The sequence below is a fragment of the Schistocerca cancellata genome, chromosome 5, assembly GCF_023864275.1.
Source record: "Schistocerca cancellata isolate TAMUIC-IGC-003103 chromosome 5, iqSchCanc2.1, whole genome shotgun sequence".
Classification (NCBI taxonomy): Eukaryota; Metazoa; Arthropoda; class Insecta; order Orthoptera; family Acrididae; genus Schistocerca; species Schistocerca cancellata.
The window spans coordinates 215,065,288-215,090,231 of record NC_064630.1 but is presented as its reverse complement, the minus strand read 5'-3'; positions in this window follow the sequence as shown (position 1 = coordinate 215,090,231).

The window sequence follows — 24,944 nt, the reverse complement described above, 5'->3', positions numbered from 1 at the left end:
TATTATCTGGAATGAATTGTGTGAGCTTTGTTTTCTATTTACGAGGTGGTTATACGGTAAGTAGTAACTATCGAGAAAAGTAAATAAAGGTTGCAATTTTATTTACGCATGTGAGTCCTCTGATCTGATGGCAGGACGAAAATGAACCAGGTTCACAATGGAGAAAATAGTGAATAAGAGGTATATATATATATATATATATATATATATATATATATATATATATATATGGTTCGGACAGTCTTCCGTGTGCGTAGTTGATGCAGCTGATACAAGAGAACAGTATAGAATTGATTTGTGTCGACCGTTGTCTTGAATGAAGTTTTCTTCCCGGAGAACAAGTAAAACACACTCATGTATGACGAAACGAGGTAATTACATAATAAATGCATTTCAGTAAGATTCACTGAACAGCCAAAACATTATTATCACTGCTCACTGCGACGTTGGATGCCACCTGTTGGCGCTGCTGGCATATAACGCGGTAAGGAAAGTATGTAGGCGGAGCAGAAACGGATGGGGCATCATCCTATCTAAGATATGGGCTACAATTGGGGAAATCCGTTGCGATAAGCGGCTCTGACAGAGGCCAGATTATTATTACGATGAGTCTGTGAACGAGTATCTTGAAAATGGCGAAGCTAGTCGAATGTTCATGTGCTACTGTGGTGAGCATCTACGGAAAGTGGTAGAAGAACAGTGAAACCACCACAAGGCGCTAAGTGGTTAGACGTCCAGGACTCTTTACGGGAAGTGGGGTTCGCAGGCATGTCTGCTCTGTGAAGTAGGATAGATGGTGATCTGAGGAATCTCTGCCGAAAGAGCACATTGCTAGGGCGCGCAAAAGTGTTTCGGAGCACCCTGTTCATGGTAAACTGTTGAACATGAAACAAAAATGGTTCAAATGGCTCTAAGCACTATGGGACTTAACATCTGAGATCATCAGTCCCCTAGACTTAGAACTACTTAAACTTAACTAACGTAAGGACATCACACACATCCATGCCCGAGGCAGGATTCGAACCTGTGACCGTAGCCGCAGCGCGGTTCCGGACTGAAGCGCCTAGAACTGCTCGGCCACTGGCCGGCGAACATGTAACTCCGCGGCATACGACCCCCTTCGTTTTCTCATGTCGACCGAACGACATCGACAGTCATCACCACAGTTTGCAAGGGACCGTCGGAGTTCGACCGTGGGTCACTGGAAACGTGTCGGCTGTTTGGTTGAATCATATTTCTTGCTACACCAGGTCGATGGTCGTCTCTGCAAAAGACATCATCGAGGCGAATGGCGGCTCCAAACATGCACAGCAGGCTATGGGAGACATTCTCCTATACTTGCATTGGACCTGTGGTAGTAATCGCAGACATCATTTCAGCTGCCGACCACCTGCATCGATTCATGCTTGATGTCTTCCCTGACGGCGAAGTCACTTTCAGCATTATAATTGTCTCTGTCTCAAATCCAGACTGGTGTTACAGTGGTCTGTAGAGCATGATAGTGAAATCATTACGTTCTATTGACCACCAAATTCGTCTGAAGCGAATTCAGTGGAACCCTCCTGGGTCGCTATCGGGCAGTATCATCACATACACAAATCAGCGGCCCGTTTTTTGCGAGAATTACATGACTTGTGTAGGCATCTGATGTCACATACTTCACAAACATACCTGTAAATTGTGGAATCGATGGTACACGGAATCGGTACTGCACTGAGTTTCAAAGATGGACCAACAAGCTGTTAATCAGATGGGCATAATGTTTTGGCTCGTCAGTGTGTGTTAGGGGGGCGTGGGATAGTCCCGCCAATACGTAAGTAGCAACTTGAAGGTCTAGGGAGACAGGACCTTTTTAACTGTTTGAAAATACTTAAGCACACTTTAGTTTGTCTGTGTAATAGAGTTCTCACGATATCACTTATTTTAGTGGGGTATATGAGGTGTAACATATCAGTTTGCAGAAACCGACGTGTAACTCTTTTTCTCTCTAGCGCATGAATGACGGTCAGTGACTTCCTCGTGTGTTTTTCCCGTTAATGAAGCAGTCAGTTTCGATCCATCTATTGTGCGCAGAGATTTATGTCCCTTTTGCACGTAGCGTGAAATGAAACGGACGCAGCATATCTGCGAGCCGGGGCAAAGGTCGATTTCATTTCTGTGCCTTGCGGAACTTGCTGTTGGGGCAGTTACTCCGTGACGCCGACGATACCGGGTAGGAAATGGTCTGCGGCTCATGAATCCTCGTAGATCCTGACAATAACATGGCGCCAGGCGAACTGCAGTTGTCTGAGAAATCTCTAGCAATAAACAATGAGTAACAGCCCTAATTATTGCGATCTTTCTTTCTGTGAGCAGTTGGAATTTGGAGTGTATGCATAGTAATGGAGATATGATAACATGTGTCAAAGAAGAACCAGTAATAGTTAATAGGATTTGCTATTTTGAGTAATCTTTCGCGCTGTACAGACATCACAATGCCAGAGGAGTCTGAAGTTACAAGATCCCAACCATAGTTATTCTAACTGCTGGTTACAGAACAAACAGCCAATATTAGTAAATAACTGCGACCGTGAAATGTTTACACAACCAATCTTCCTTACAACGACGAACTGTGAAACACGCCAGTGTGTACTGACAGCTCTTCAATGAGCAATATTAAAGTGCAGTTTCAGAATAATTAGGAAAGATAGGAAAAATGGATAATGCAAGAGACTGCTGTAGAAGGTGTGATTTTTTCTGCAATGAAACGAAATTAACAATATAAATTAATATTAATTCAACCTATTTCATGAGTTTGTGTTTTCGGAGAACCATTTTGCGTAATTTAAGAAAAATTTAAATTCTATTCTTTGAGTTCACAAGAAAAACTTTTAGGACATGTGAAGATTAAAATCTTGACCATGGCTCGAGGCAGCAACTGTAATGTACTCTTCTCGTAGGAAAGGTGAAAAAACTTCCAATTCAACGGCATAGTATAGGAATTATTAAAAACACAGTGACCTAGGTATCGACGTTTTTAAAACGTCTTTTTCAGCAGAATAAATGATTAATCCTGGTTACATGATGTTGTGGAGGTACGTTAAATATGCAGTCATAAGGCACAAATGAAAATCAGATTCAGCTTCATAAGGATAACTCCACGAAGTATCGTGCCGACTGCCATTAGAAAGAGCTTCATAAATGCAACTAGTTGCTTAGGGGTGAATATGATCTTTAATTGTGCCTTACGACTACATATTTAACGTACCTGCATAACATTACGTAATCAGTGTGAATCATTGGACCTTCTGACGAAGATTTTGTCAAACACGTCGAAACCAAGGTCAAGAGTTTTTAATAAACCTTGTACACTGTAACTGGTTACGCTGTTTCTTCACATGAAGAGCATTTAAAGATACTACAGTGAGCTCCTGGGAAGCACGTAAGGGTGTATGACAGCCTTGCAACGCTTTAGTATAAGGACGTGCTCCTAAATAATTGATAAAGAAAGCTCTCACAACAACAAGGCTAATGGGTAGAAATTTCAGTTACGAGCTCTGGCGCAGAAACTCCCACTCAGAGCACATTCAGAAGGTACCCGTCGCATGCGTATCAGAAAATTGAAACTCTCGGGAAAGAAGTGGAACGAATTTCATAGAATTCTCCAGAGATTTATTCCCAGAATTCTGCCTTTCTCGGTCCGCAGATATGATTCGCAAAATTCATCAGCCGAATTTATGAAATGAAACTTTTTACTGTTATTTGACTACGTCTATCACCGTGATTAGAAAGCGTAGTCTCTCGTCTGAGAGCTCCACAAAAATTCCGAGAAGATAGAAAACAATAAAGGATATCTGAAAGTGTAGTTAATGAGCCGAAAGCCAACGTTTTTGAAAAATCCATAAAGTTAACTCCAGAGTCTCAGTTCTCTATACGTACAGAATATATGCTTTGGATTTATGACACACGTAAAGCACTCCTTCTCAGGAACTGTAGATTAGTTTTGGACACGAAAAATTAGGCCAAATGTGAGAAGGACTCAAGCTCTGAAGGTTGTATACAAAGTTAATTATGTACATAGAGAGTTCATCCATCCTGAATTCCAGACACTCAATGACTCTTACGTTATCAGTATGGATACTGGCAAGACACTAGTCCTGGGAATTCAGACACTGTATCAAAATCTTTACAGTAGTTCCTCAGACTAGCCCGGACATACAAAAAGCAGCGAGAAGCGGACTTCAGTTTATATATGTAGGGAGAGAAAATTTAATAAAACATTTTATTTACTTACTAAGACATGACTACAACTTACATTTTATGTTTGCATGGAGTAATGTGCTCCTATTATTCTTTGAGGTATGATGAATGAAACGAATGTTCTAACGGTGAAAGATATTTTTTGTGATCTAATTACAATTTAACAAGTTTCAGATTTTTTACTTTCTTCGATTGTGAAACTTTGCTTCTTAAAGAAGTTCATGATTCTAGGTTAACGGTAAGTACACTATATGTGGTGTTTAAGCTGTTTTTGTCTGAGTTTGCTTGCATGGATTTGATTTCAGAGTGGCTCTGCCTTAAGCAAAACACGATTACATCCTTAGGTTAGTTAGGTTTAAGTAGTTCTAAGTTCTAGGGGACTGATGACCTCAGATGTTAAGTCCCATAGTGCTCAGAGCCATTTGAACCATTTTTTTGTAATTTCCACTATCACAGTTTACAAATTTCGAAAAGAAGATGGTGGACAGTTGAACAGCTGAATACGTTCCAGGTTGAAATTTCAAATATCTGTGATTTGTATCTTCCATCGTGTGTGTGTGTGTGTGTGTGTGTGTGTGTGTGTGTGTGTGTGTGCTCTCATGTGTGGGGAGGGGAGAGTGTGTCTATGGTTCGGTGTTTCCTGATAGTTCTTTGACGACAGAAATCAGTTCCCTTACAGAGAGCTGTATACTCATTTATTGTTTGTCTTCCTTCAGGTGTGGTTTTTCGCATTTGGTAGTTTTCTTCAATTGTTAGTTTTTGTGGGGGGCTGTTGCTACATTTGAGAATTTTTAAGTCAGTGTTGATGTCTGCTGGGATCTGTTTCATGTCCATAAGATGTTCAGCAAATGTAGAATGACAGCTGCTATATTTTTAGTGCTCTTCTGTGTTCTGTGTATGTGGTATTAAAGTTCCTGCTTGTGATTCGCAGTCTTGGCATGTCGGTTGGTAAATACCAGATGTTTTCACACAAAATTGCGGGTACAAATCACAAAGATACGGACCTCCCACCCAGAACAGTTTCTACTGTTCAGCTGTCCACCATCATGTTTTCGAACTTCGTAAATACTGACAGTGAAAGTTACACAGTGCAGATCTTCACAGTGAGGATAATGAGGAAACCAGAAAAAGTGAAACATATTACAGCCACATACACAAACACACAACCTCCCACATAAAATTAGTTTGGCCTAACAATAAAACTCCTAGTCGTAAAATTTAGAAGTAAATAACTGTTCTACATTAAGCACTATTTGTTTGTAGACGAAAAACTGTGAAAGAAAACCAGAGCAATAAAAAACATGGAAACCAGAAAAATCACAGCATGTGGAAACAAAGCCTACATACAAAACTTTGTTTTTAAAACTGTAAATACTACCTTAAAAACTGAAATTTATATATGTAGAAGTAATAAAGGGCATTTTTCCTGTTTCACAGAAAGAAATAAAAAGCACAATTATGATGCTGAAACTTCAGAGAAACATATATGGAAAATAGAAGAAAAGATAAAACTGTGTTTTGCTTCAGGGAGACTCCCTCTAAAAATAAATCTATTTCATGAGTGAATTTGGGAGTATCAAAATATATGACATAAATGACTGAATCTTTTGATTGCGTTGACTTATAAGCTTATTTTTTGCACCGCCCAGGGTCCACAGACTTTAGTGCCTGAGATGAATGTGAACTTGATATGCGATCTGTAGTTTTCCCGGCGTATTTCCAATCTGAACAGTTCTCGGGTATCCGACCGGGTGGTGTCGTAATTTCTTCACAATGTTTCGGCAGACGTAGACGCTGCCATCTTCAGGTGGTTCCTGACGAATTCTTTGCTTTTCCTCTCGGCGCCCTATATATACTAGCCGTTACCCCCCCCAGCGTTCCTCTCCTGGTGTCTTTGGTGCGGCCGGCGCGGCGGCTACTGGAGATGGTGGGGGAAGCGGCGCCTGGGTCTGAACTGGGGTCTGCAGTCTCCCTGCTGCCGCCGTCGGGGGCGGTCCTCGATCTCTGGGACCGCATCTTTCTTTCCAGGCTGAGTGCAGGGTTCCAAGCTTGACAAAGTTGAAGGCCACTGTCTTTATTAACTGGATCGTCCTGTAGTCGGATTTCGGTGGCCTCTTTAGTAACACAGTCCCAGAAGGAGGAGTATTGACAGAGTATTTTTGTTTTTTCGTAGTCTATAGTATGGCCAGTCCCTATACAATGGTCATCCACGGCTGATTTAGTGGCCTGGCGTAATCCGGTATGGCGCTTGTGTTCGCAGCACCTCTCTTCTACAGTGCGGACTGTCTCAACAACGTATGATTTTCCTCACTGACAGGGAATTTGATAAGCGCCTAGTTTTCGAAGGTCTAGGTCATCTTTCACTCAACCCAGTAGATGGTTCAAATGGCTGTGAACACTATGGGACTGAACCTTCTGAGGTAATCAGTCCCCTAGAACTTAGAACTACTTAAACCTAACTAACCTAAGGACATCACACACATCCATGCCCGAGGCAGGATTCGAACTTGCGACCGTAGCGGTCGCGCGGTCCCAGACTGTGGCGCCTAGAACCGCTTGGCCACTCCGGCCGGCTGAGTGCGTGTCTTATTTCCTATTGTCGTACCCATTTTTCCTAAATGTTGTCTTGAGGTGCTGCAGTTTTGCTGGAAGGCTCTCCTGATCGCAGATCGATTGTGCCCTGTGAACAAGTGTGCGCAAAACGCCCGCAAGCTGGGAGTTGTGGTGGCAACTGAAGGCATTTAGGTACAAATCGGTGTGTATAGGTTTTCTGTATACTCTGTGTCCCTGAGGCTGTGTCGGCGTGCGAACCATTCAACGAACATCATCGATATGGGCTTTCGGAGCCGAAGGCCCACTCTTGTACTCTTGATGACTGCACGATATAAAGCTTTACGCCTCGTTTGGGCCCGCCAACACTGATATCACACTGTTGATGACTGGAAACATGTTGCCTGGTCGGACAAGTGTCGTTTCAAATTGTATCGAGCGGATGGACGTGTACGGTTATGGAGGCAACCTCATGAATCCATAGAACCTGCAGGTCAGCAGGGAACTATTCAAGCTCGTGGAGGCTCTGTAATGGTGTGGGCCTTGTGCAGCTTAAGTGATGTGGGACATCTGATACGTCTAGATACGACTCTGACAGGTGACACGTACGTACGCATCCTGTCTGATCACTTCATCCATTCATGTCCGTTGTGCATTCCGACGGACTTGGTCAATTCCAGCAGGACAATGCTCCACCTCACACATCGACAATTGCTACGTACTGGCTGCAGGAACACTCTTCCAACTTTCGCTGGCCACCAAACTCCCCAGACATGAACATTACTGAGCGTATATTGGATGCCTTGCAACGTGTTGTTCCGAATCTCCAACCCTTCGTACTCTTACGGATTCAGGGACGGCTCTGCAGGGTTCATGGTATCAGTCCCTTCAGCACTACTTCAGACATTAGTCGAGTCCATTCCATGTTGTGTTGCGGCACTTCTGCGTTCTCAAGGGTGCCCTAAAACAATGTTAGGCAGGTGTACTAGTTTATTTGGCTCTTCAGTTATAACAGTTATAACGTCTCAACAAGAACACTTGAAAATGGCAATTCCGCCAAAACGAGCTCATTGAGGATCAACAGAATCTACATGCGTTGAATAAAGCAATTTGCTGCTAACCTTTTAACAGCTGAAGGAAAATATTATATTTAAACCCTACGCACGCTGCGGCCCCAGTAGAGAAGTTATTTGTTTTCATTATTTTTATTAAATGTAGATTTGTAATACCACATCAGTCTAGTTTAATAACACAAATCCCCGCGTCTTTTGCTGAATACAATAGTAATTCTAAAAAAAAAACGGTAAAAGTTCATTTACAGTGACGTGATGATGAACACTAATATGCAGTTCATGTACACTTACAGAATCAAAGTAAACTGACCAATTTAGCTGTCCTAAAGTACAAGTTCGGTAACCATTCAGTATACATTTGCATATCAATACTGCAATATTCGTCACCGATTTCACTAGAATTTTCCTCTCGGAAATCTTGTAACGGGGGATCGTTACCTCTCCTTCGTCTTGGTACTGGAGCACCTCATTAGTTCTTCCCATCTCATCGGAATACACCGAGTTCTGGAACTACTCAGAATCCGAAAGAGCTCATTATTCAGATTCACTTCTATTCTCGGTATCTGGTTATACCGTGTGGAGTTGTATATTAGAGCAAAGTTTATATACTTCTTTTTCTTCTAGAAATAGCTGGAACAGATCTGTTCTCAGACTTTCTTTTAACGTTCGATATCTAACCTCTCGTTTCTTTGTTGTTTACAGTTCTTTGCTTCAGTTTGTAAGTAGGCTGTTTAGATTTTTATATGGGTAATGCCACGTAGCGCTCTGTATGAAAATCACTGGCTGTGCTGTGTGCAGTCTGTGGCTAGTTTGCATTGTTGCCTGCCATTGTTGTCATGAACTGCATAGCTGGATGTGAACAGCGCGTAGCGTTGCGCAGTTGGAGGTGAGCCGCCAGCAGTGGTGGATGTGGGGAGAGAGATGGCGGAGTTTTGAAAAATGTCATGAACTGCTGTATATATTATGAATATTGAGGTAAATACAGTGTTTGTTCTCTATTAATATCTTTCATTTGCTAACTATCCCTATCAGTAGTTAGTGCCTTCAGTAGTTTGAATCTTTTATTTAGCTGGCAGTAGTGGCGCTCGCTGTATTGCAGTAGTTCCAGTAACGAAGATTTTTGTGAGGTAAGTGATTTGTGAAAGGTATAGGTTAAAGTTAGTCAGGGCCATTGTTTTGTAGGGATTATTGAAAGTCAGATTGCGTTGCGCTAAAAATATTGTGTGTCAGGTTAAGCACAGTCGTGTACAATTGTTCTAAGGGGACGTTTCATATGTCGACCCTTAGCCTAGGATACCTCACTGGAATCTTCTGATATTTTCTTGTAGTTTGTGTATTTAGTGTAGCTTTTGTTTATTGCTAGCGCGTAATTGTAGAGAGAATCTCCTTTGTAGTTGCAGTCTTTCATTGTTGTACTGTAAAACAGTTGTGTCATGCATGTAGATTTGCACCAAGTATTTCGCAGCTGCAATTAACTAGATATTATTTTCAGTGCTATATTAATGTGTTCTCTTATTTTTGGTATTCAAATTGTGCTTTTCTGTGTTATCGTGTGAAATATTGTGACAATAATGGCGTTTGAAAAACGTAACACTCGGCTCCAAAGTAAACTAAGAAATGACAGTGAAGACGAAAGCAGTGTGTTGGCCCCACCATGTAATGAGTTAACTAATGTTCAAAGTAGTAATTTGGTAACTGTGCATAGGGAAATGGAGCGGGCGTCAAACAATGGCGTAGACAGTCAAACAGGTAGTGAACAGGGAAGCATTATCGATCGATCGGTCGGCAACAGCTCGCCTCAGGAATCCGAAATGATAGGACACAATTTTGCAAATACTGCAGATTCAAGTTTTGCGTCCTCACCGTTTTCTCAAATAAGTCAAGACACATTTTCAGCTTGTCAAAATGTGAATGTTGCCGGTGCAAATGCACTGCTGAAAAGAGTAGAGGAACAGATTCCAGACACTAATGCATTGTTATTACAACTAATGCAACAAATGGAACAAAATCAGAGACAAACACAGCAACAGTTAGACACAATGGGACAAAATCTTCAAAAGTTAGACACAATGGAACAAAATCAGAGACAAACACAGCAAAAGCTGCAAAAGTTAGACACAATGGAACAAAATCAGAGACAAACACAGCAAAAGCTTCAAAAGTTAGACACCACACTTGAACAAACACGTGAAGATTTAACTACTGAGTTACATAACATTGAATCGAAATGTCAAAAAGTCTGTAATGACGTAAAAACACAAATTTGTGAACATTTTCAACCTATTTTTTCGCGGCATGAAAATGCATTACAGAATCACGAAGCAGCCATAAAAGAACTGCAAACTATTGTTCATGAAAATCATGAGACCTTGCAAGCTAAAATGGACTCAGTTGCATCTACCGATTCGGTTACGCAACTTGCAAAAACTCAGGAAAACTTAAAGGACACAGTAGAAAGACACATGGGGGAAATTAGTTCATTATCAGAGAAAGTAGTTGAACTTTCGGATCAGCTAAATAATTTATCTACGAAGGTAGATGATAATCTGAATGACACAAAACCAGTAGTCTTTAATGACACAGAAGAGTGCGAACAAATTAGGAAATTCAAACAAAATCAGAACCAAATTAATACGCAACACCAAAGAGAAATCCGGGAAGTACAAGATCAGCTGACACAGGTAATACAAGAATTACGTATTTTAGAGGACACTCGCGCTCCAACACGGGAAGAGGAACTTAGAAATACGCAAAAGCCACAAATGAATAACACAGGGCACTTCGGAAATTATGAAAGAAATTGGCAAGGTACACCGAATTTTGAGATGGAACCGCCGAAACGACGTAACAATGACCGACATGCGACTCGCCGACATGATGATTTTTACTATAAGCTGTTCATTACTACACGTAAATTCAAAACGTTTAAGAATTCTGCCAACGACATTCATCCACAAGCGTGGCTCCATCAATTCTCTCATTGTTTCCCTCCCAACTGGTCATTGGAGCACAGGTTAGAATTTGTGTGTGGCTACTTAGAGAATGAACCAGCTGTAAGAATGCGATCGGTCATTCACGATTGCCACAGTGAAGAAGAATTTTACCATGCCTTCCTCTCAGCATATTGGTCTCAAGCCACACAAGACCGCGTAAAACATAGCATCATAATGATGAAACATTTCGAACAATCTGAATTTTCGAGTCTTGTGAAATATTTTGAAGACATGTTGCACAAGAATCAATACCTGTCAAACCCATACAGCCCCTCAGAACTCATCCGCATTTGCTTAATCAAACTGCCCGAACATTTGAGACATATTATTTTAGCAGGACGTTGCAAAGACGACATTGAAGCTTTTCAGGGACTGTTACAAGAATTAGAAATTGACACAGACAGTCGCGGGATGCGAAAACAGGAAAACAATCACTACAGGTCACATCCGTCACAATTCCGTGACGACAGAAACGATAACTGGACGCGACAAGGCTATTCTCACCACACAAATCGTGACCAAAATAGACACCACCCGTATGACAACCGTTGGCAGAGTAGTAATAATTACAGGGACAGATCACCTCTCCGCAATAATGACTATCACAGAGACAATCAGAGAAACAGACAATATGGGAACCAAAATAATTATTATCAAGGGAGACTTTAGACGCAATGGTCCAGCGCGCAGTTACGATTCAGGGAGAAATTCTCCACCACATGACCGACAAGAAAGAAACTATCGAATCTACCGACATGACGACAGACGATATGATCGTAACGACAGACCTGAATTGCATCATAACTGGCGAAATTTAAACAGAGCAGAGCACTCTCGTCACGATGAATTTGTAGAAGTTAGGTCTCCAAATCCCAATAACGACGCGCGCCAACAGAGAGAAAATAGGCAATGACTCACTCCACTGGCAGCCACAATACGTACTTATGAAACTGACGACGGAGCTGCCGTAGCTAGTAATTACGTAAAAATGGAAGGACCACACTACTTCTTCAAGACTGCATGGAAATCCACTACTTCTGTGTGCAATTTTTTTTACTAATGAGACAATCTGAAAAAAAAACTGTAATTACTATTGTGATGAACGATCAGGACTGTCTTTATGGACGGTGAGAAAATTTTAGCTTTTGACCAACATTGTATCAATAAGTGTGTGCATTGGATATCTTTGTTAGTGTAATTATAAAAAATTTTCTCAAATCATTTGTAAAATTTTTTGTGGGGAGCATGGGGGCTATGTAAGTAGGCTGTTTAGATTTTTATATGGGTAATGCCACGTAGCGCTCTGTATGAAAATCACTGGCTGTGCTGTGTGCAGTCTGTGGCTAGTTTGCATTGTTGCCTGCCATTGTTGTCATGAACTGCTATAGCTGGATGTGAACAGCGCGTAGCGTTGTGCAGTTGGAGGTGAGCCGCCAGCAGTGGTGGATGTGGGGAGAGAGATGGCGGAGTTTTGAAAAATGTCATGAACTGCTGTATATATTATGAATATTGAGGTAAATACAGTGTTTGTTCTCTATTAATATCTTTCATTTGCTAACTATCCCTATCAGTAGTTAGTGCCTTCAGTAGTTTGAATCTTTTATTTAGCTGGCAGTAGTGGCGCTCGCTGTATTGCAGTAGTTCCAGTAACGAAGATTTTTGTGAGGTAAGTGATTTGTGAAAGGTATAGTTTAATGTTAGTCAGGGCCATTGTTTTGTAGGGATTATTGAAAGTCAGATTGCGTTGCGCTAAAAATATTGTGTGTCAGGTTAAGCACAGTCGTGTACAATTGTTCTAAGGGGACGTTTCAAGCTGTGAAATACTAAAGTTGTTTGGTCTACACGGTTTTGGAACATTTATTTCAGCGTTCGTGTCCCTTTACATTTCCACACACCTTCAAAACTGTACGAGAATATACAAAGAGTTCTTGAAAGAACGTAGTTAAAGGAGTACATCCGTCGTAAAGATAATAGCCTAAATACGAGGAATGAATGGATATAAATCATGCACAATTTCCTAAATACGAGGAATGAATGGATATAAATCATGCACAATTTCCAGAGGACTGTTATAGCATTTGGTTTTCTTAATTGCTATACGTAACATGCTTTATAATCTGCTTCGCGTATCCTAGTACTTATTTCCTCCTTCTGTATCTCCCTTTTGCTTATCTTTCAGTGCTTGGATGCTGTAGCAGATGTCAAGCGAACTTGCCGCTTCTTCTGGTAAGGGTCTTTAACGATTTTTCCCATGCCTTCTCTTTTCACTACATCTTCATTTCGTAGTTTATCTATACACTTAATTTACTTCAGTAGATCCACATTTCTATTACTTTCAGTCTCTTCTTCTGCGAAGCTGCAACGATACACACTTCACTTCCTTACAGTGCTGCGCTAAAGACACACATTTTCAGGTACTTCTTCCTCATTTCGAAAGCAGCACACACTTTTACTGAAGAAAGCTTTCTTCACCTGTACACCTAATTCCGATAACTTATTTCTTCTATTACGTTATCAATCTTGCGCCCTGGGTAGGAAAATTATCCCACTTCTTGTAATAAGCTAATCGCTAAACTCCTTCATAGTTCCCATTATTGCCTTCGTCTTTACTTTTGTTTATCTTTGAGCCAATTCACGTAACGAGCACTAACAATTACATTAACAGAGAGGAAATGAGACATTAGAACGGACTCAGTAACAAGAACGTGACAGTGGATGCAGATGTGCGACCCGTGCAAGAACACTTTCTAATCCCGAGTGCTAGGTGACACCATCCTTCATTTACAAAGAGGCGGCCGGGTCGTTGGACCGTCGTATAGCGACCTGAACACATACAGCGTTCTCGTTGCTGTGCCTTTTCGATGTAGCTTGACACCACCGTATTCACGCACCAAAGCTGCAATGGATGTTGTTCATAACCAGGCATATGTAAAGCCTGAATGATTTGTTGGAAAAGGCAAAAGAAGCATCGATGGTGTCATTAAGAGCTATGCTTGAGAGGGTTTCAGGAACCGGTAGCAATTCCTATAGGAAAACATAGCTACCTGTAATGTGTTTCTTGAAGTTTTCCCGGCGGACGGATGTTTCTATCATTTTCTAGGCGTGCGTTCAGGATAGTATGACTTGTTGTTCAGATATTTCAGTTGACTGCCTATATCTTGTCCTCAGAGTGATTCGCTTGCAAAATTTTTAATCACTTTAATTGGAATAAAGATATATGCGTCAGAGGTAATATTATTAACAACAACGTCAGTCATAGGTACAACTTTAGGCAATTGCAGAGTCAAAGAATCCACAGTGCTTACTATGTGTGTCGCTGAATATTATGGATGGCATATGTTGGAATGATTTTAGAAAAACATTTTCTTAGAGAGCGCAGGCTTGAAATGAGCACTTCCCATGATTCGCCTAGCTGGAAACCCTGGTCTTTGTTCAGTGGGTTGTCTGTTAATTTTATTTCAACAGCTTCCTTCACCACTGAATCCTACCAGGCTGAGGTTGTGGTCAGTACCTTAACTTTTCCCTATTGTGTAAAGTGATTTAAAATATTGCAAGCGATTAACTTTGAGAATGGCTGAAAGGTTCCCAGCCAGTCGAAATATCGGAACAACAATTAATATTATCCCGGATGCACGCCCGAAAAGTGACGGAATAATAGCTACTTGTACTTCGCACGGTTTTATTACTTCGGAACGACAGAGGAAGGAGAAGAAAATTTTTTCCCGAATAAGTTGCCACGTAACTGAATCACAGTTTAAATATGACGTGTGTTCTTCATTCTGGTCTCTCAGTATCGTAGTTAGAGGGCGACAAGCAGTAGCATTCTGGAAGAGCGTTAGAATCTTGATACTAAGCAAGGATGTCCTTCAAAAAACATATGGGTTATATATTCGCCGTACCGTACTATGTTCCAGTCTTTAAGTGTACCTTGGAGACCTGGGTACTAAATGGAAGACAGATTCAAAATAAGAGCTAGTGCGATGAAATTCTCGAGGAACACTATTAAAGTGACAAAGATGGAAGGAGTAAGGAATGAGAGGTTCAGGTAATTAGAGAAAGCGGACTCATTACGGCAGGGGCGGACACGGCGTGCCGAACTTCACGTGTGCAGTGTGTGCGGGCCGCAGACTGGCCAAACGCCGGCCTGTCACTCTGCCCTTCTCGGAAGTACGAGGTGCATTCAAGTTCTAAGGCCTCCGATTTTTTTTCTCCGGACTGGAAAGAGACAGAAACATGCGCATTGTTTTAAAATAAGGCCGCGTTCATTGTCAATACGTCCCAGAGATGGCAGCACCGTATGGCAGATGGAATTTTACCGCCAGCGGCGAGAATGAGAACTGCTTTAAATACTTAAAATGGTGTCGTTTTCCTTACTTGAACAGCGTGCAATCATTCGCTTTCTGAATTTGCGTGGTGTGAAACCAATTGAAATTCATCGACAGTTGAACGAGACATGTGGTGATGAAGTTATGGATGTGTCGAAAGTGCGCTCGTGGGTGCAACAGTTTAATGAAGGCAGAACATCTTGTGACAACAAACCGAAACAACCTCGGGCTCGCACAAGCCGGTCTGACGACATGATCGAGAAAGTAGAGAGAATTGTTTTGGGGGATCGCCGAATGACTGTTGAACAGATCGCCTACAGAGTTGGCATTTCTGTGGGTTCTGTGCACACAGTCCTGCATGACGACCTGAAAATGCGAGAAGTGTCATCCAGGTGGGTGCCACGAATGCTGACGGTCAACCACATGGCTGCCTGTGTGGCATGTTGCCGAGCAATGTTGACGCGCAACGACAGCATGAATGGGACTTTCTTTTCGTCAGTTGTGACAATGGATGAGACGTTGATGCCATTTTTCAATCCAGAAACAAAGCGCCAGTCAGCTTAATGGAAGCACACAGATTCACCACCACCAAAAAAATTTCGGGTAACCGCCAGTGCTGAAAAAATGGTGGTGTCCATGTTCTGGGACAACGAGGGCGTAATCCTTACCCATTCCGTTCCAAAGGGCACTACGGTAACAGGTGCATCCTACGAAAATGTTTTGAAGAACAAATTCCTTCCTGCACTGCAACAAAAACGTCCAGGAAGGGCTGCGCGTGTGCTGTTTCACCAAGACAACGCACCCGCACATCGAGCTAACATTAAGCAACAGTTTCTTCGTGATAACTTTGAAGTGATTCCTCATGTTCCCTACTCACCTGACCTGGCTCCTAGTGACTTTTGGCTTTTCCAACAATGAAAGACACTCTCTGTGGCCGCACATTCACCAGCCGTGCTGCTATTGCCTCAGCGATTTTCCAGTGGTCAAAATAGACTCCCAAAGAAGCCTTCGCCGCTGCCATGGAATCATGGCGTCAGCGTTGTGAAAAATGTGTACGTCTGCAGGGCGATTACGTCGAGAAGTAACGCGTTTCATCGATTTCGTGTGAGTAATTAATTAGAAAAAAACTCGGAGGCCTTAGAATTTGAATGCACCTCGTACATCCAACAGCACGACATTTCATTTAGCATTGCGGTGTGGCATTTTGCGATCGGCACAGCTTTCTGAGTTTGGCAGAATCATGGCGTCATCCCTGTTTACCCTTCGATATAGTCGGAGAGAGGAGGCGCAATGGTTAGCACACTGGACTCACATTCGGGAGGACGACGGTTCAAATCCGCATCCGGCCATACTGGTTTAGGTTTTCCGTGATTTTCCTCGATCGCTTCAGGCAAATGCCGGGATGGTTCCATTGCAACGGCACGACCTACTTCCTTTCCTAATCCTTTGGGACGAATGACAGCGCTGTTTGGTTCCTTCTCCCAAAATCAACCAACCAACCTTCGATAATGATTTTTGGTATGAAGTTCGTTCACAGTTCTAGCGACTGTACAGAAAGAGGCACTCTAGCGATACTTTGTCACAATTCTTTAAAATGAATGGGAATGCCAGAGGAGAATTCGCATAAGCGACGGATACCACTTATTTGCTAGGAAACAGCATTATAGTACCATACAGAAAGAATTTAAGTTTTAGATGACAATGAAGGAGCAAAACATGACAGCGATCGATAGACAGGGTTCATTGTTCTGTACATCAAGAATCACTTTACGCTAAACTTGCAGGCCTGGGGCACTTGAAGAAATTGGTGGTACGAATAGTAAAATATTTTAAGTCTCAGCCATTATTCCATTTTCAACTGCAACAGTTTTCATTGGAAATGAACGAAGATGGTTCAAATGGCTCTAAGCACTAAGGGACTTAACATCTGAGGTCGGTCACCAGTCCCCTAGTATTAGAACTACTTAAGCCTAACTAACCTAAGGACATCACACACATCCACGCCCGAGGAAGGATGTGAACCTGCGACCGAGCAGCAGCGCGGTTCCGGACTGAAGCGCCTAGAACCGCTCGACTACAGCGGCCGGCAAATGAACGAAAAGTAAGAAGACTTCATATATTATTGCAAAGTGCGTGGATTAAGCTAAGGGGCACTCCTGGAAATTTTTCGATTTAAATCTCGCTATTGTTGAATTTATGAAGGAAAAAAAGACTGCAGGAACGAAAATTAGAATATCCAGATGGATTGCAGACTTTATATCTTAAGTGGACTTGGCTGCACACTGCCCAATCCCAAGGCAACTTATTTCTGATTTGATGGGGTGTAGTGTAACGACGTATAGGTTTGTTTATAAATGGTTTTCTTTCGACATATGACCATGTGCAGACTTCGTCACCTACGTCAGTTACAACCCACTTCAAAATGATTTATATTCTTTTTAAATTGTCACAGAATGGTTCTTGAACGAAACTGTAAAACATCAGTTGAGTCGTAAGCAAAGAATTTCGTCACTCGGGCCAATTGGTTTGCGTAAACTTTTTCAATTTAAATTTCGTTTGTTTCTCCTCAGAACTTATATTGACACACTTTATCTTGACTTAATCGATATCAGAATCACACATTGACTAAAGCTTTTAGATTCAAAGTTGCGATGAGCACTGTCAAAATTCAATAATCTTGTCAAATATACTATTAATCAGTTCACATAATTCTCCATAAATAAATCCTCAGAACACGTGTTTCAACTTTAGTAACCTCCACTAATTTATTAGCTTACTACATACATATGTGAACTTGACGGTTAACAGAATAGGACTGACATTTTCAATACGATTAAGCTCTATATGACGTCATTGTTGTACAAAAAGAGTAAAAAACATTCTTTTCAATTTTTAGAAGCACGACGCAACAACTCGGTTCCAGGATCTTCTGTTGCTCCTCGGCTGTCGACCCGCGACGTATAGCGGCCAGCAATTTCCTCTCTGGTCGCGGCAACGAAGATGTTGTCTCCGTTCGTTGCGCCGCCCTCTCCGTACATGAAACACATAAAAAAATACAAACTTTTAGATAATTCACATCTATTACCAATAATAAGAAAAATATACAAACAAACTAAATTAAACTTATAGTCACCTGCAAACTGGGCTGACACTGGTGGATGGGTGACGCTTCAATTTCGCGTCCCACTACAGGGGGTGCATTTAAACACAAAACTGGGCTTTAAAAGGGACACATTCTGACAAAGACAGTCCAGTTCCCTAAGCTTATTGACGTTGAAGAAAGAGCGAGATCTGAAGAATTCATTGTGACCTTGCAAGAATTACAACAATAGTTTTATAAAGCTTTTCAGGGCACTGTGAACATCACATCCAAGCTGTTTTTGAGACCGTTTGCACGTCAGTTGAAGGCGCTCCTGTGCATGTGACTGACCTGCAAGGTAATTTCAGTCTTAATTACAAATATTTTCATTTTAAAACTGTCCAGACCGTCTACATTGCTTTTCTCAGGTAAATTTTCCAAGTCTGCACAATTAGGCTGCAAAAGTGCTACAATATTTCGATCGACACATTTGTGCGAAAGATCTTTTTCGGCTATGAAACTAAATAAGACACGATTACGCGGCAATTTGCATGCGAAAATCTGTGAAATTTTCTGCGTCTGTCCGTTTGCCCACAGTTTGTACGAAATAAAATAATTAATTAGTACTGAAAACTTGTTTTGTTTGTGATCTATGTTGTTGAGAAATGTGAAATATAAAACCAGTACGACTTACTGCGATTTAAATTCAGTGCGTTCACTGTTTTCCCCTCTTCCCTCAGCGATCTCAGACAGCGCGGCATGGCGGTGAAGGAAATGTGAAGTGATGCTGGGCGCATGGCCTGAGAACCGAAATCTTGGCCGCACTTGCATTACGGGAAAGAATAGAGGAATCGAAACTTACAAGGAACCCCTCTGAGTATGAGGTCACAAAAGGCCGATGATATTTACAGAATTCGACGACCCACATATTGTCTGCCATGAAACCACAATACTGGCTGCTAATGACAACAAGGGTGGGACAGAGGTATCTCATGAAGAGCACAGCATGAGGCTATGCAGCATAGTGAACTGCTTAGTCGATGAGTGACTTACAATAGTGCTAGAGTGCTAGTGATGTTAATACAAAGCAGAGCAATGGCAACGATAATCAAAGCAAACATTGCATTATATCTACAACAACAGTTGCCGAAGTTGACATTTTGTCAGAAAGGAACCCAAGGAATTTCGCAGAGTGAGAAACAGGTGGCAGAGGAAATGTTAACATGTCTCCAAGATGAGTCAGTGGAATGTGTGATGTCGCAAACAACGTACCAGTACCACGATGACGATACGTGCTTAACAAGTGAAAGTGAGTCTGGAACAGGCGTCGAGCCGTGCAGTTAATTATCCTCGTCCGACGTGGAGACACATATCCTGTCTCCAGTGAAACGTAGTGAAGGGTAATTGTTATACAGGGAACGGGTACTAAACATAGTTATGTACATGGGAGGGTGATTCGCAGCATAGTAAATAAACAATTATGAACAGACTTCGAATAAGTCCGCAGCAATACGACCGTGTAGGACACAAGAAAAACTACGGATATTCAAGGGAGTTAATGGTGCACTCGTTACAAAAACTATATTTGCGAATTTCAAGGATGCTCGACAGAAATTACAGCACGATCAAGATAGTGACTCGCTACGTTATGCACAGCAAATTGCGCGCGACGCAGATTACAGTGATTTCAAGAGAAGAAGTGGATGGTTGTACAATTTCAAACAGTGCTACAAAACTCGAAGACTTAAGATAACGGCCGTCCGGAGTGGCCGAGTGGTTCTAGGCTCTACAGTCTGGAACCGCGCGACCACTAAGGTGGCAGGTTCGAATCCTGCCTCGGGCATGGATGTGTGTGATGTCCTTAGGTTAGTTAGGTTTGAGTAGTTCTAAGTTCTAGGGGACTGATGACCTCAGCAGTGAAGTCTCATAGTGCTCAGAGCCATTTGAACGTAAGATAATGAAATTTCAAACAAAGCGTCAACTTAACTATGCACAGAAAACTGCGGAATCGGCTCGAAAATTTGTAAATAATATAAACAAACTTATTCCATCGGTCAGTAAGGAATTTTCTTTCAATGCAAATGAAAGAACACGGGAAATTAGAGGAACCAATACAGTTGCATCAAGATCAGCTAACATCAATACCTTAACTCATTCGTACACAATTACATGGTATACAGTTCTGCCGACTGTAGGTGTAAATGGTAAATTGGCTGGAAAACTATGTATAGCGCTGCGAGAAGTTGGAGGTGCTCTGCGTCCTGCGATTCTTCCTCTTGTGCATGAACTTGCAAGGGTAATAGGAAATATTTGCATTACAGCAAACAAGAGTGCAAAAATGGGCGTAAGAGAACTGTAACTGTGGTATGAACACTGCCTTTGGCCAATAGCTGGTGAATACGACTTGCTTTTGCTTGATTCTTGGCCTGCTTATAGATATTATACTCCTTTAGAGCAAACTATTCCTCCTGAGAAGTGTGTGACATTGCAATTCATACCACCTGGAACCACTGGACAAATTCGGCCTCTGGATGTTTGTTTTTCCGTGCCTATTAAACATACTACTGCACTATCTGCAGTTATGCCTTAAAGGATAGCCAGTTTCAAGATAAATTCCATGAAAGACTGTTTCGCATTGAGTTGCATGCCATCACGTTCCATCAGTTCTCATCACTCCATTACATCAGTATGATTTTATAAGCATTCTTTAAGAGTGGATTCTTAGCTGAACTTCCTGTACGGTTGTAACTCCCAAGGATTTCCACTCCGATTCTGATGGTGTGAACCTTTGTGAACTCTGTGGCATCCTGTTTTTCATTCGGTGTTCAGGTGTAAGTTAATGGTTTGTTTTGAACTTTTCTTGAATGTCGACGATGCCCATTTTGTGAAGTGTAATACACACATCCCATAGAAGGTTGTTCTCTGCATCTTATTTTCTGTCGCTCTTTTGATGCACAAGGCGAGTCATTAACAGCTAATATTTCTCTTGTCGAATTGTTAACATAACACTTTCAAATGCGCCTTAATAAATGTTGAACATTGGACCTGGCACTCAAGGGGTTCCCTGTTAGATGATAGAATATCTTACGTGAGTGGAGGAGAAGAGGATACTCAGACATTTACATGAGATGTAAGGGAAAGAGATAAAGAGCCAGTTGGATGAGAGGTATGAAGGATTGCTTGCGAAAGAAAGAAAAAGACTGGATCAGGTGGGGATAGAGAGATGGAGGGTAGACAAAAGGCGATGGAGAGGCTTCTGTTGCAAGAAGATCTGGCCAGTGCCTGAAAAATGTACAAAATAATGATGATGATGAAGATGATGATGACAGTGACGACAATGTGTACTAAAGTGACGCATCATTCTCCATCTCTCTACATAAGTTAATTACATGGTTTTGCTTGAGCGTAATGTTTTCAAGTGCGGCGCTCAGCTGAATTTAATGGTAACTGACATAAAAAGTTCAACAAAAAGTGCCTCTAGCACTGGAGAGAGTAACATCATTTAGATGTTGAGAATATGGCCTTAATAACGTACAGCTGTCGTCTGGTATGCTCACATAGTGTACTCAGTGAAAAGGATAGATATGTTACTAACAAATATCTGAACTACTTTCTATCAGCTAACATCCGTCAGTGTCATTTAACGGGGCCTGTAACTCACGTGATCGAAGCGTGACAACCTCACTGATCAGAGAGGAATGGTCGGGGCATTCACAGTAATTTCTTGCATGTGATAAGCGCAGGACACATTAAAACGGTCAGCATCTAAAGTCAGAGCCCGCGATTTGCTGTGAGCAGAAAATTAACGACTGGACGCAATGCGCTTTCCACCATTACGTCTGTTCACAATGATATGCTGTCTTCGCGATCTCAGCCAAAGTGATCTGAAACAATGTTAATTAGAACACAGACACGTAAATATCTCCACTAGTAGAACTTACGATAAGAATAATGACAAAATTTTTTTACATCTGTTATCATATTTAGTTCTAAGTAAACAAAACCAGCAAACATCTATACTTTTACAATATGCGTCAGTTCGCTAAGATATACCGAGGGAGAAAACATATGAAAAATGTGCAGAGCTACGCTCTTACCGAAAGACAAGAGAAAAATAAATTCATACATATGAATTATTTCAGCCACAGGCTAATTTCATATCTCTGGTTTTCTGAAATACGAGAACTTTCACGTATTCAGAGGAAACAAAGGGCACATATGCGCGAGAAACAGGTCCCTACTTAATATCTTTTTTGAAAAAAAGCATTTGCATAATGTAACACTTCAGCAGTCAGGAATGTTGTCCGCTACGCTACCTTTTTTGCCCCTTCTTCGTTTCATGATATTTCCTTCCGGGAGAGTATGGTCACAATGGTTTTGGTTGACTGTCTACGCAGCTATTTCTCTGGTGCCCAACTACTACTTTTGAACGTGTGTATTAGTCGTACTGGAATAACCAGTTGATATGGTCGTTTGCAGATTCGGTAGCTACAGCTTGCAAGTGATGCAAAATATGCCTTTCTGCATAGGGTTCAGCTGCCGAAGTGCAATTTACCTACCGCGCAGTGGTCTTTCACTACGGCATCTTAAGGCCGTCGGCACACAGACCGTGTTTTTGGACGTTAGCGTTGAGCATGCCGAGTTTCTGACGGCACAGCGTGGAAAAAGCACGTGGGGAAGTCTTTTCGAACGTGCAGAGCAATATCAAACATGTCCGATACTCTGAATGTCCGCTTGAACGTACACCAATGAGACGGAACAATGGCACATACGTCATATGCACGCCACCTCTTTTTAGCACAGAGCCTAGGGGGTTTTATGTCGTAACTTACGTCCCACGAATATGTGTCGTTATAAAGCACCAGCAAATTTATCTTCCGTAAAACTGCTGTTGATACGGTTTGTAGTGAAGAAACAGTGAGGAACTTCATACCGGTGTCTAATAATTTTCGAATTGTAATTAGCGTTTGGTGAAAGTATACCATTTCAGAGCAAAGATGCATAAGAGATACATCAAAAACGCATTAACCTTGGAATGATTTGTTGGAATGGCATATCACGTAATATCATACCTGCGAATAAAGCCTTGAAGGTTGTAACATATAGGAGCATGTCGCATCTTGCGAAAATTCATTGTGTAACGAATAGAGTTTCAGAGATATGACGGGATGTATGATATGTTGTACGTTCACGTCTCACTATGTACAATTTGTTACTAACTTCCGCGTTTTCTATTAGATTCTGAGACTTAAACATTATTTTAATGCAAGTATACTGTATAATATTCAATGGTATGGAAATATAAAGTATGCTCTCTCTCAGGAGAGTGGGTGTTCGACTGGCTTCATCTGCAAGAGAGCTTGCACTATAACAAGATATTTTGCCCTCTCTTACTTAGTCTCGTACTTCATATTTGCTAAATAGCGATCAGATATGAATGATGATAGAGTTTTACTAAAAAGTTAAAATGATGAAATAATTTTTACCATATATGGAACGCTATTTTAAATTTGTATGCACTGAAACTTTCGGGCAGATTAAAACTGTGTGCCGGGTCGATCCTCGAACTCGGGACCTTTGCCTTTCGCGGGCAAGTGCTCTACCATCTGAGCTATCCAACCACGACTCACGACCTTTCCGCACAACTTCAATTCTGCCAGTACCTGAAGTCTGCAAAGTAGGAGACGAGGTACTGGCAGAATTGAATCTGTGAGGAGGGGTGCTGCGTCGTGCTTGGGTAGCTCAGACGATGCCGGCACGGTAGCTCAGTGTGTTCGGTCAGAGGGCTGCGTGCTCTCTGTAATAAAAAAAACTGAGTCAAGGAACCAACGATCAACTTGAACGGATGTCTTGTGACGTCCGTCCACACCAAACGCAACGAACTATATTGAACAACATGAAAGAAAAAAAAAAAAAAAAGGTAGAGCACTTGCCCGCGAAAGGCAAAGGTCCCGAGTTCGAGTCTCGGTCCGGCACCCAGTTTTAATCTGCCAGAAAGTTTCGTATCGGTGCACACTCCGCTGCAGAGTGAAAATTTCATTTTTGTATCGCACTGTTTGTAATGGAACTATTGTTAGACGATGTCCTTACAGGCTGCATACGAAATACTGAAGTTCTTATTTATGTAACCAAAGGACTATTGTATGGACAAGGGAGGAAATATGAGTTTTAATAGAGTTGATGAAGGAATTTTACGTCAGTCAAGTTATTAAACGAGCTGTGTGATTGCGAGCCATATACAGGGTGTTACAAAAAGGTACGGCCAAACTTTCAGGAAACATTCCTCACACACAAAGAAAGAAAAGATGTTGTGTGCACATGTGTCCGGAAACGCTTCCTTTCCATGTTAGAGCTCATTTTATTACTTCTCTTCAAATCACATTAATCATGGAATGGAAACACACAGCAACAGAACGTACCAGCGTGACTTCAAACATTTTGTTACAGGAAATGTTCAAAATGTCCTCAGTTAGCGAGGATACATGCATCCACCCTCCGTCGCACGGAATCCCTGTTGCGCTGATGCAGCCCTGGAGAATGGCGTATTGTATCACAGCCGTCCACAATACGAGCACGAAGAGTCCCTACATTTGGTACCAGGGTTGCGTAGACAAGAGCTTTCAAATGCCCCCATAAATGAAAGTCAAGAGGGTTGAAGTCAGGAGAGCGTGGAAGCCTTGGAATT